This window comes from Miniopterus schreibersii (genome assembly GCF_964146895.1).
Source record: "Miniopterus schreibersii genome assembly, chromosome: 1".
Lineage (NCBI taxonomy): Eukaryota > Metazoa > Chordata > Mammalia > Chiroptera > Miniopteridae > Miniopterus > Miniopterus schreibersii.
Genome location: NC_138101.1, coordinates 47,846,414 through 47,858,460, shown reverse-complemented (window position 1 = coordinate 47,858,460; position 12,047 = coordinate 47,846,414).

Sequence of the window (12,047 nt, the reverse complement as noted above, 5' to 3'; positions counted from 1 at the left end):
GCCTCCTAAAGAAGAAAATTTCCCTTCCTGGTTAAGAAGGAAATATTTTTTAATGTTAACATTTTAAAGGTTCAACCCTTTTTTATTTAATGGAGAACTGACAGGGAGGTAAAGTTTTATTACCTGTGTTAGTTACTGAATTTTCTTTGCCCCTGGCATGGGAAGTAATACCTTTGTGTCCTGAAATGAGTAATCAGTTGGTGGTAATGGAGCTGTCCTTTGCATTGTGTCAGGATAGGTTGGGTTTTGCCATCCCAAGGTAAAACTAATAAAGTTCATTTCTCATACTAGATTCTAACCAGGGCTTGCAGGGGGTTCTGTTCATTGCTATGACTCAGACACTGGCCAATAGAGGCTTCATCTCACACACACTTCTGTAATCACTGACAGCCAAGGAAATGTTGCCAATGGCTCACTGGGTCTTAGAACTTCTGCTGGGAAATGACACATCACATAGCTCACATTTCATTGGCCAGGGAAAGTCACGTGGCCACATCTGAGACTGGCCCTCCTGCCCCCTTCCCAGAATAGGAGAAACATTTGTGAACAGCCCAGTGACCACCACTGACTTCACACTGAGTTTTTCAGGCGTCTTTGGTCATTGTCATTTCTTTGAAGTGGAAGACCCAAGGAATCGGTAAAGAACCCATCATCATACAGAAACCCAGGAGAGCAGCTATCTGTGGGGCTGGACTAGAGCACCAGATTACAGATATGAAGAGCCATCCAAATAAATTAGAGAAATGTAATTCCACTCAGTCTAAGCACTCTTGGCCACATCTAAAATGTGTTCTTTTCCCTGCCCACCTGACATGGCTCAGTGGTTGAGCGTCGACCTATGGACCTAACGGTCATGGTTCGATTCCCAGTCAGGAGACATGCCCGCGTTGTGGGCTCGATCCCCAGTAGAGGGCGTACAGGAGGCAGCCAATCAATGACTCTCATCATTGATGTTTTCTATCTATCTCTCCCTCTTCCTTCCTCTCTCTGAAATCAATGAAAACATATTTTTTAAAAATAAAAATAAAATGTGCTATATTCCCCACAGTACTGGAAACCAACAGCTGGGGGGGGAAGAGAATTCTACATATGAAATTTTATTTTCACAATCCTCAGCAGCATGTTCAGACTTCCTAGTAACAGTCCTCAAAGTTAGGGTTCCAAGAAACTGCAAGTATCCAAATTTGAAATCCAAAACAGGGAGTGTGGGAAGAAAAGGCTAGGTCCATCACTGGAAAAGCAAAGGCCTTTTTAATCAACACAAAATATGCTTTTATTTCTTCCATCTTTAAAAAAGTCCCTATTTTCTGTCTCCCATCCCTCTCTCCTAATTCTTTTTTGACCCCACTCCAATCATGCTCTTGCTCCTACCACTTCACTGGAACTGCTTTACTCAAGTTCTCCAAGGACCTTGTAATGTTATATGCAGCCGTTTGTTCTTTCAGTGCCTTATCTAGACCCATAAGCAACACTTCACAATTTGATCACCCCCTCCTCACCACCCTGCTTAAAATATTTTCTTCACTTGGCTTTCAGAGCATCCTGCCCTCTTAATTTGCCTCCTCAATCTCCTTTGCTGGGCAGCCTCCCTGATGTCCTATTAGAGTGCCCAATGACTCAGTCCTTGGAGCTCTTCCTTCCTGTCTACACTCACACTTTGGTAGCCTCAGCCAGTCTTCTAGTTTTAAATATTGCCATATGCTGACCTCTCAACTTCTCCAGCTCAGACCTCTATCCTAAATGCCAGACCTGTACATTCAGCTACCTTTGTGACATCTCTACTTGAAGGGCATCTCAAGTTTAACACATCCTGAGCTTATCCCTTTAAAATCGTTCTTCCCGGAGTCTTCCCACCTAAGTTAAGGACAACGCATCTCTATCAGTTGCTCAGACTAAAACCTTTAAATAATCCTTCTCTCTCTCTCTCTCTCTCTCTCTCTCTCTCTCTCACCTTGCCTTGTCAGCAAACGTGGTTTGCTCTATCTACAAATTACACTAAAATTTACCTACTGTCACCATCCGGTCCAAGTCACAAATACTGATCTGTTTCCATTATTTGCTTCCTTCAAAGACCGTCCTCAATACAGAATTTAAGCTACATGCCCTACAAGGTCCAACCAGACCTGCCTCTCCACCTTTCATTCTCTCTTTTCCAGTCTCTCTGCTTTCTTGGGCTCCTCCAACAGCCAGGCATACTCTAGCCTCAGGACCTTTGCACTTGCCGAAGCCTCTGGCCTGGACTATTTTCCCCTAGATTTTTAATTGCTCACCTTCTTCACTTACTCAGATGTTACCTTCTCACTGACCTCTGGCCTCCCTGACCTTTAAAATTTAACCCCCTCAAGCCTACCCCAGCACTACGGCACTTTCCAGCTTTATTTTGCTCTATAGCATTTTTAAAACATGGTCCTGAGATTAGAATTCTAACAAGCATAATAGTCTAACACATTTTGTTCTATCTTATCATTTCATTCTCTTCACCCCTAAAATGCACATTTAATGAGGACAGGGATTGTTTGCCATGTACCTGGCACACAGAACAGCCCCTGACACATAGTTAAGTGTTTAATATTTTTAAAAAATAAATGAATAGCAAGTAGTTGACCCCTTTTTTCTTTCTTTTTTTAAAAGATCTGGTCTCTTAAATATGAGCTGCTCAAAAAAGGCACTTAGGAAACAATGGTAATGTCTGATTTCAGATGATGCAGTTGTCATCCTGCTCTCATAGCAAATAGCTTTCTGTGTCTTAAGAAAAAAGTTCTACGTTATAAAAAGGGTTATTTCTTATAGTATTTGCAGCAACTAGTACACATTAGGTACCCAAGTTCTAACTAGGACCTGAAATAATCCTTATGCAAACTGTGTCAGTACCTGATTTCCTCCAATGTAGCTTCAAAAATAAAATAGTGGGGATAACTGGGTCCTTACCTAAGGAAAACTGCATATATTTCATGTTTTTTAAATTTTTATCTTTATTGATTTGAGAGGAAGAGGGAGAGGGAGAGAGAAACATCGATCGGCTGATTCCTGTACGCCCCCTACTGGGGGATCAAACCTGCAACCCAGGCATGTGTCCTGACCAGGAGTCGAACCAGCAACTTCTTGGTCTCTGGGATGATGCCCAACCAACTGAGCCACACTGGCCAGGGCTATTCACGTTTTTAAGAAGCTGAGCGGACCCTGTAGGTTATACTCAGATTTTTAAATTTAACTCATCAAAAACTCTCCCTACATTAAATGCTCTTTGAGTCAGGATAAAGGATGTAGCTGTTGAGTGAATATTTCTGTAGAAAGCAGAACTAGGGGATTTATTTAATAGTCGGCATTAGGATAACATCTCATACCTGTAGACTTTTGTAAACCAAATTTAGATCTATAGCCAGGGATAGTTAAGAGGAGATGGAGGAAAAGGGCTATGACCAAACACAGAACAAATTCGATTCGTGGACTCGAAGTACTCCAGAGACTAGCCAACGATTCGCTGTTTGCGTTGCCCTCATAGGAGGGAGGCAGCTTTCTGAAAGTACAGTGGGCTTCCAATCTCGTCTATAAACATTATCATTACTTGCCCTTGGAAAGCTTTAAGCACTACCCTGTTCTAGTCTGAAATCTGAAAACACTATGCCCGTTATTGGTAGTCTCGTCTTCTATTCCATTGCCTTTCAGTCTGTAGCTGATAATGAACTGCTGGAATTTCAAGCGCAGGCTGTTAGGAATGGGAAGAAAAGATTGGATTTGTGAGGCACTGAAAAAGACAAGGGGGGTGGGATCAGATACCCTGAGGCTTCAAGCCTGGATGATTGGGAAGACAAGGATACTTGCAGAATCTAGGAAGACAGTTGTCACTGTTTGGAGGGACAGAGAGAATAAACGAGGGAATCTTGTTGCTCCTAACTGCAAAGTCCAGCACAGGCCCTTTGAAAGCGTAGCTGTGCTGAGAGGGATTAAAAGGTCGAGGCACTCCTTGGTGACTGTCCCGGTTACCGTGGCTGCCTAACAAATTACCACCAAATGTAGTGGCATAAAACTATTTATTATGTTCACAGATGCTATGGCTCGGGAATTCACACAGCTTATTTCTACTCCTTGATGTGTGAGGTGTCAGGTACAAGACTTCAGGGCTGGAGGCTGGGAGCATCTGATGAAAAGTTTGTTCATGCTAGAGATTGAGGATGGCAGTCAGTTTGGGGCCTCAGTTCCTCTCCACTGGGCTAATTTGCGCTCCCTCACAGCATGGTAGATGGCTTCCCAGAGCGAGTGTCCAACCTCCAGCTCCTGAAAGAATATAGACGCTGTATCCTTTCATAACCAAGCCTGGAAAGTCACAAAGCATCACCTCTGTTGCCCTCTTTTGGTTGGAACAGTCATAAGCCCCCACCCAGAATCTCAGAGTAAGACTTTACTTGGAAATAGAATCTTCACAGATGTAATTAGTTAAGATGAGGTCATGCAGGAGGAGGCTAGGCCCCTGATCCAATACTACCGGTGTGCTTCTAGGAAGACAGCTATGTGAAGACAGGTATACAGGGAAAATGCCCCGTGAAAATGGAGGTAGAGATCGGAGTGATGCTGTCACCAGAAGCCAGGAGGCTTGGAAAAGATTCTCCTTCAGGCCCTCCAGAAGGAACCAGCTCTGCTGACACCTTGACTTCAGACCTTTGGCATCCAGAACTGTGAGAGAATAATAGTTTTCCATTGCTATGAGCCACCCAGTTTGTGGTACCCTGCAGCCCTGGGAAACTCTAATACAATAGGTAAATATTAAAAGAAAGTATAAACGTGTTTGTTTGCAACTCCTTTGTTCCTCTTCTGATTTAAAAGAAAATTGCATAAAGCAATAATTATTAACCTATGCTGATGGGCACACAATGTACAAAGATGTATTTTGTGACAACATAAGCAGGGGAGCAAAGTTTTATATTCTATTAAAACTAGTAGTATTAATTAGAATTAGACTGTAAGAAATTAAGATATCAATTATAATCCCCAGAGAAACCACCAGGAAAATAACTCAAGAATATATAGTAAAATAAGCAACAAAATGAAAACAGTATACAAGAAAATGTCTATTCAACACAAAAGAAGGCAGTAATGAAGGACTGAAGAACAAAAAAGATGTAAGAAATATAGAAATAAGTTTTGAAGTATATAATGCAGTATTGTTGACTATATTCACTATGCTGTGTGTTAGATCTCCAGAACTTATTCATCTTCTAATTGCATATTGTACCGAACAGCAAATGACAGGAGGGAGAAATCCTTATCAGTAATTACATTAAAAGTAATGAATTAAACTCTTCAGTTAAAAGGCAGAGACAACAGCAGAATGGATTTAAAAACAGTCTACTGTACACTCTATTCAAGGCATTTTAGATTCAAAGACAAAAATAGGTTGAAAGTAAAAGGATGTAAAAAAGATAGGCCATGTAAATAGTAACCAAGAGGGCTAGAATACCCATACTAATATCAGACAAAATAGACCTTAAGACAAAAACAGCCACAAGAGACAAAGAAGGACATTTATTATGTTAAAGGGTCAATTCATCCAGAAGACATCACTATAAACATATACTATATACCTAAAACAGAGCACCAAAATAAATGAAGCAAAAACAAACAACTGAAGGAAGAAATAGTTCAACCATAAGAGATGGAGAATTCAATACTCCACATTTAATAACGGATAAAACAACTAGACAGAATATCAAGGAAACGGAAGACTCAACACTATAAACTAGACCTAGCAAAAGCATCTATAGAACACTCCACCCAACAACAGCAGAATACAAATCCTCCTCCGGTGCACAAAGAACATTCTCCAGCATAGCCCGTATGTTAGGCCACAAAACAAGTCACAATAATTTTAAAAAGATCAAAATCATACAAACTATGTTCTCCAAGTAAAATGGAATGAAATTAGAAATTAGTAACAGAAGAAAATTTAGAAAATTCACAAATATGGGAAAACTGAACAACATACTCCTAAATAACCAATGGGTCAGAGAAGTAATCACAAGGGAAATTAGAAAATACTTTGAAATGAATGAAAACAAAACACAAGGTACCAAAACCTCTGGGATACAGTGAAAGCAGTGCTTAGAGGGAAATTTGGAGCTATAAATAACTACATTAAAAAAGCTCTCAGCCCTGGCCAGTTTGGCTCAGCGGTTAGAGAGTCGGCCCACGGACTGAAGGTTGCAGGTTCGATTCCTGGTCAAGGGCAGGTACCTCAGTTGCAGGCTCAATCCCCGGGCCCAGTTGGGGCACATGTGGGAGGTAACCAATCGATGTGTCTCACATCGTTTCTGTCTTTCTACCCCCATTCCCCCTTCCCCTCCACTCTCTCTAACAAAAAACCAATGGGGGAGAAACAAGATGGCGGCGTAGGGAACAGCTGCACCCACCGCCTCCCGCAACCACATCGAAATTACAACTAAAATACAGAACCAACATCACTCAGAGCCTCCTGAGATCTGGCTGAACAGAAGCCCCACAACCAGGGAGCAGAAGAAGCATCGAGACCGGGAGGAGGGGCGGAGACGCGGGCGGATCAGGGCTGAATCGCAGAGACGTGGCCGCAGGCCCACACCCGGTGCCGAGGTTGAAACCCGGGAAGGAATCTCAGCAGCGGCGTTTTCCCGGAGGAGGGAGGGGGTCCCAGCCCCACAGCAGGCCCCCAGTCCAGGGCTCCAGGCCGGGAAGAGACGCCCCCACAACTCCGGGCTGTGAAACCAGCGGGGACTGTCCCTGAGGGTCGCGGAGGCTGCGGGAGCCCCAGCAGCTCCTCTAAAGGGCCCGGCGCGGACTCACTCGGACGCTCCCTCTGAGCCCAGCGCCGGGCAGCAGCCTGAAAGGACCTGGGACACTCGGGGAGGAACTAACCTGCCTGAGATCCGGGCGAGAGGCGGAGGGGCGGCTTCCTCCCAGGCAGAAGGGCTGGCGGAGGCCATGGCTCCTGTGGCGAGTCCTCCCCGCACACAGCCTGCAGGCAGGCGCCATGTTTGAGTCGCCAGCACCTGACTCTCACCTTTGGCCCCGCCCCGTGATTCCCGGAGGCCCCGCCCCCCCCACCTGCAGCTCATCCAGGCCATTTCCAGGGGCTTTTCTGTGCAAGTGACCTCTCGAGCCTCATGCTTAGGACTTTCCTAAAATCTCTCAAGCAAGCAGCAGCGGGCCCCATACGGCTTGATAAGCAACCCAGGCCTGGCACTAGCGGCAGCTGCACTGGCTCATAGCTTGGCCTCTCCTGGACACCTCCAAGCCCAGCACAAGTAGCAGCCAACTACAGTTTGCTGTGTAGCTCATGCTGGGTGGCCCTGGGCAAGGCACTGGCACAGGCTGACTTTGCACCTCCAGGGAGGCCCCAGAGACAGTGCACCCGGTGGTCAGACTCAACCACCCTGGATTACAACCCTACCACATCCACGAGTGACACTCAAGGGGCGCACTTGGGGAACCAAAGCTCCACTGAAGTAAATCCTGCTCCATAGGGGTGTCTCCAGCACAGCAGCTCTTTGGATGTAGTTGCAGCTGGTCCTCACAGCTGATTGGCCTGCGGGTCAGTTCCTCCCAGGGATGCCAGCAACAACCAAGGCTCAACTACAACAGGACAGTGCACACAGCCCACACAGGGGAGCACCTAGAAGGCCCAGCTCAGGTGACTGGGGAGGCTGAGCCACTGGGCCCTACAGGACACCTACTACACAAAGCCACTCTACAAATTCCAGGAGACATAGCAGCTCTACCTAATACATAGAAACAAACACCAGCAAGCAGACAAAATGTGGAGGCAAAGAAACATGTCACAAAGGAAAGAACAGAAGAAATCTCTAGAAGAGGAACTAAATGAAATAGATCCAAGCAAGCTAACAGATAGAGTTCAGAATTTTGGTTATAAGGATGTTTATGCAGATGGTTAGGGAAATAACTGAGAAAATCGATAACATAATAAAGTACCAATTTCAAATGAAGGCTACAGGAACTGAAATGAAGAATAATTTACAGGGGATCAACAGTAGAGTAGAGGACGCTAAGAATCAAATGAGCAATTTGGAACAGGAGGAAACAAAAAACACCCAACCAGAAGAGCAAAAAGAAAAAAGAATCCAGAAATATGAAAATAGTATAAGGAGCCTCTGGGACAACTTCAAGAGGCCCAACATTCGTATTATTGGGGTGCCAGAAGAGGCAGAAAGAGACCAAGGAATTGAAAACCTATTTGATAAAATAATTACAGAAAACTTCCCCTACCTGGGGAAAGAAATCAACTTTCAAGTCCAGGAAGCACAGAGGGTCCAAAGAAGAGGAACCCAAAGAGGCCCACAGCAAGACACATCATAATTAAAATGCCAAAGTTTAAAGACAAAGAGAGAATCTTAAAAGGAGCAAGAGAAAAGCAATTAGTTACCTACAAGGGAGCACACATATGACTGTCAGCTGATTTCTCAACAGAAACCTTGCAGGCCAGAAGGGAGTGGCAAGAAATATTCAAAGTGATGAAAAACATGGAACTACAACCAAGATTGCTCTACCCAGCAAAGCTATCATTTAGAATTGAAGGTCAGATAAAGAGCTTCACAGATAAGAAAAAGCTAAAGGAGTTCATCACCACCAGACCAGCACTACAGGAAATGTTGAAGGGGCTTCTTTAAGAAGAAGCTAATAAACAAAAGAATCTGATGAACTAAATAGATCCAGAGACATTGACACATGCAACAGACGATCATATTTCAGAGGAAAGAGGGAAGGGGGGTGGAGGGTGGGAAGAGATTAACCAAAGAAGTTATATGCATATATGCATAACCCATGGACACAGTCAATAACAGGGTGAAGGCCTGGGGAGGGGGTGGGAGTGAAGTGGAGGGGGTCAGTTGCAGGGGAAAATGGTATACCTGTAATACTCTCAACAATAAAGATAAATTAAAACAACAACAACAACAAAAAACAATGGAAGAAATATCCTTGAGTGAGGATTAACAAACAAAAAGATCTCAAAGCAATAACCTAACCTTTCATCTTAAGGAACTAGAAAAAGGGCAAACTAAACCCAAAGCAAGTAGAAGGAAGGAAATAATGAAGATTAGACTAGAGATAAATAGAGAATCCAAAAAACCCAAAAGTTGGTTCTTTGAAAAGATCAACAAAATTGATAAACCTCATGTTCATTCAACTTAATCTTACTTTTATTCCCACCACTCCATTGAAACTTGCACTTGCCCAATCCAAGGGCCACTGCTATTCTCAACTTGAATCCTGATCAGCACCTGACACATTGGAGCATTCCCTTCTTTATGGGGCTCTTGTGCCAGCCTCCTGGTTTTCCTCCCTCAATACCCGGTCTTTTCCATCTTCTTTGCTGACTTCTCTCCTTAGCTTGCTCTCTAAAGCTGGAGCCCGAGGACTCTGTCTCGGCTATCATCAAGCTCTTTTAATGTGACCACATCCCATGGCTTTTAATAGCATCTCTAGGCCAATGAACTCCCAAACCTGATCTCCAGCCCTGCCAAGGCCCTGAACTCTAAACTTAAATCCCAACTGCTTTTTGGTCACGTCTACATTGGCATTTCACACTTTATATGCTAGGTAAATGGCACTATTGTTTTTCCAGTGGCACCACCTACCCAACTGCTCAAGCTAAAATTCTAGGAGTTACTATTTCAAATCCAATCAACAATCAAATGCTGTCATTGTCACTCTAAATTCTGAATGTGTCCACTTCCACATTATTTCCACTACTGCCATCCTAAGCCAAGTTATCACCATCCTTTACATTCATTTCTGCAATAGCCTTCTTAGATCTAGCAGACTGGCTCTCTCAAGCACCATTTTATCCACTAATTGGAGAGGCTGGAAACCTAAAAACATGTCCCAGGGACACTTATATGTACAGTTCTGGGTTGGAATCAGACTGCCAATTCAATGCACTAGCACAAAGTTTATAAAGAGAAGCAAGACAGAGACAGTCTTCTATTGGGGTTGCTATTGGGAAGCAAGGTCACAGAGTGCAAGTGTTTGAAGTTCTAACAGGTGGACACGGTATTCTAGTGTCTGGCCAGCTTCGTGGAATGAGCAGCAGTGTCAATGGTGGCAGGCTTCCTGAACTCTGGATTGCAGCTACATGGGTGTCCTTCAACTCCAGTCCAGTAGCAGTTCCCGTGACTACCACTAATCTAGTCCTTTGCATTGATTTTAACCCCTCCTGGTTTTAAATTCCTTTCTGATACCTAAAGTGGTTTCTGCCTTGGCACTCATATACCAAGTAGATGCAGATATACCTATTTTACTCACCTATGACCCATTCTCCAACCGAGAATTCCCTTAATGTAAATCACATTATGTCACCTTCTGTTTAAAATTCTCCAGCGGTAGCTCGGCTAATGTGGCTCAGCAGTTGAGCATCGACCTATGATCCAGAAGATTGAGGTTCAATTTCTGGTCAGAGCACAAGCCCAGGTTATGGGCTCGATCCCCAGGAGGGGGCCTGCAGGAGGCAGCAGACCAATGACTTTCTCATCATTGATATTTCTCTCTCTCTCCCTTCCTCTCTCTGAAATTAATAAAGACTTTTTCAAAAAAATACTAAAAAAATAAAATTCTCATGGCTTCTCACCACACTTAGAATACAACTCAAACTTTTATCGTGGTCAAGCCCTAACAATCTGGCTCTGCCTACTTCTGTGGTAGCACCCAGCCACTGGCCTTCTCTCGATTATAGATTAGGCCAAGCTTTGACCAGGTCTTTCCTACATGCTGTTCCATCTTCATGGAATGCTCCTCCTTCTTGTTCTTTACATTTTCATGTAGTTCAGATTAGATGTTACCTTCTTAGCAACCCCCTGCAAAAAGCCACCCTATCCTATTTTCTCTGCATAAGTATTTTACTGGTATCTACTGTTGTTGTTCACTATTGACTGTCTCCTCCAAGAATGTATGTACCATGGAAATAGGGAGGAACTTGTCTACTTACAGCAGATCCAAGACACATTATAGATGCTTAGTCAATATTGGAATGAACAACTTGGGTTAAATCTGTAAGGTGAATTCTACTTCTATTAGAGTTACTCCAATGTGTTAGCAAAAACTACAAATTATTCTTAAACTAGGTTGAAGATAATAGCGTTTTACCATCTGGACATGAGTGATGGGATAATAAATTGTTTTGGTATGTGTTAATTCAACTTTGTGCTCTGATGGGAATTTTAAAAACCTGAAAACAAGTCCTTTTTAACACTTCAGCTGGAAGAACTGGCTATCCAAAAATCACTTTTTAAAATGTGACTTAGGGGTCAAGGAAGAATAATATTAGTGGGTAGATTTCACTCAGGGTAACTGCCAGTTTTTCTAAACTACTCTGGACTCTTAAAATATCACACTATTGCCTTTTAAGGGTAAATGAACTATAGTTATTTTTCTCTTAATGCTATGTTAGCTGCATCTGCTGTATCTGGGGGCCTCGCACTTGATAGTCTTGGAGAAACAGCACCATCTGCTGGGCAAAGGCTGCTGTGCATCTGTCTTGGCATTAAACCAGTGGCTCTCAAGCTTCCCTTGTGCAATTCTAAGCGGGACACCAGTTATGCGTAGCAACTACAGCCAGTCTTCCAGAAGGCCAAACAGGAAACTCTGCTATACCAGAATTGCTAGTAAGATTAGAGAAGCCCCTTTGTCTGAGGCATCTCTTCTAAGAAACTTGGGTTTTGATTCAAGATTAGAAATCAGTGCCACTGTGGGAAAGAAGAGCACAACTGAGGTAGATCTGGATTAACAAAGAGAAATAAAAGGGCCACAACTTCAAGAGGCCTTTGTCCCCTGTATGCTCTGCAAACAGGATGCTGAGAAAATTTAGTGCCTCGGCAAACAGGATGCTGTTCTCTCTTTCAAAATTTGAGAGTGAGATTTTTCCTCCTTCCCTTACTAAAGAGCACAAATTTATCTGGATTTACCTCTTAGCTCACTACCCACTTTCTAGGAATTTTTCTTCCTTCATGACCAGTCTCCTTTACAAATTCAAGAATCTTCCTAAGATCCTTTCCTATCACATTGTGAAT